The sequence below is a fragment of the Brassica oleracea genome, chromosome C7, assembly GCF_000695525.1.
Source record: "Brassica oleracea var. oleracea cultivar TO1000 chromosome C7, BOL, whole genome shotgun sequence".
Lineage (NCBI taxonomy): Eukaryota > Viridiplantae > Streptophyta > Magnoliopsida > Brassicales > Brassicaceae > Brassica > Brassica oleracea.
The window spans coordinates 15498871-15500453 of NC_027754.1; positions in this window are offsets into that span (position 1 = coordinate 15498871).

Sequence of the window (1583 nt, forward strand, 5' to 3'; positions counted from 1 at the left end):
GAAACACATGAAGGAGCAGCAGGCAATCATTCAGGAGGACGAGCTCTCGCACTAAAAGTGAAAAGCCTCGGCTTCTATTGGCCAACAATGAACGCAGATTGCGAATCCTATGTCAAGAAATGCGATAGGTGCCAGCGACACGCTTCAACCATATACAGCCCGATAGAATTGCTCCACACCTTGATGGCGCCATACCCCTTCATTCGATGGGGAATGGATATAATCGGGCCAATGCCGAGTTCTCGACAGAAGAGATTCATCCTAGTCTTGACAGATTACTTCACCAAATGGGTGGAAGCAGAAGCCTACGCCAGCATTACCGACAAGGAGGTGCAGAAGTTCGTCTGGAAAAACATCATCTGCAGGCACGGGCTCCCGTATGAGATAGTCACGGACAACGGATCCCAGTTCATATCCCAAAACTTCAAAGAGTTATGCAAAAGATGGAGAATTCGGCTCAACATGTCCACACCGAGAAACCCGCAGAGCAACGGTCAAGCCGAGTCCACTAACAAGATAATCATCGACGGACTAAAGAAACGACTCGACTTGAAGAAGGGTTGCTGGCCCGTCGAGCTGGATGGGGTCCCCTGGTCCCATAGAACACCACCTCGCGGAGCAACGAAAGCCACCCCCTTCTCGATGGCCTATGGGGTCGAAGCGATGGCACCGGCTGAGGTAAATGTGACGAGTTTACGATGCTCCAAAATGCCGCAGAACATCGAACTTAACCAAGGTATGCTCTTCGACGCACTGGATGATATCGAAGAAAGACGCGACCAAGCAGTGCTTCGAATCCAAAACTACAACAAACCAAAACTACCAGCACCAAATTGAAAGCTATTACAACAAGAAGTTTAAGTCCCACCCCCTCGAATTGGGAAATCTGGTCCTCTAGAAGGTGTTCGAAAACACAAAGGAATGGAAAGCCGGAAAACTCGGAGCCAACTGGGAAGGACCATACAAGATCATCGAGGTAGTGAAACCTGAAGTCAACCACCTCGAAACCTCAACCGGCGAAACGGTACCACGAGCCTGGAACTCAAAGCACCTTCGCCTCTTCCACAACTAAAAAACAGCAAAGACAGGTGAACGACCAACGGTCACGTTCACTCTAAAAAAAAAAACCGAGTAAATGCGCTCCCAGCCACTTTTATTCGGAGAAAAAAAAAAAACATGCGCTCCCAGCCACTTTTACTCGGAAAAACAAAGAACTACGAATGGCTTGATCTTCCGCAAAGGAAGTACGTAGGCAGCCTTAACGGGTCCAGCTATAATTAAAAAAAACACACACACTTCCCCGAGAAGTTGCGCAACTCATGCGATGCCAACATAAGATTCGCCCCGGCACTTCGAAACAAACGTACCGACACTCGCACCCCACAGCCGATTATGTCCTGATCAGACACATACTCGCGGGAATCAGGTCGTATCACAGTATTCACTGATACATCCGAAATGATGACTCCTATCCATTTCATAATTTACTAAGTAGGGTTTTTGGCCGACCGAACACTTAGAAATTATTCTGAAAGTCGAGGTAGGAACCGTTATCGTTTGAAAATTTATCTTTCACGGTCTGA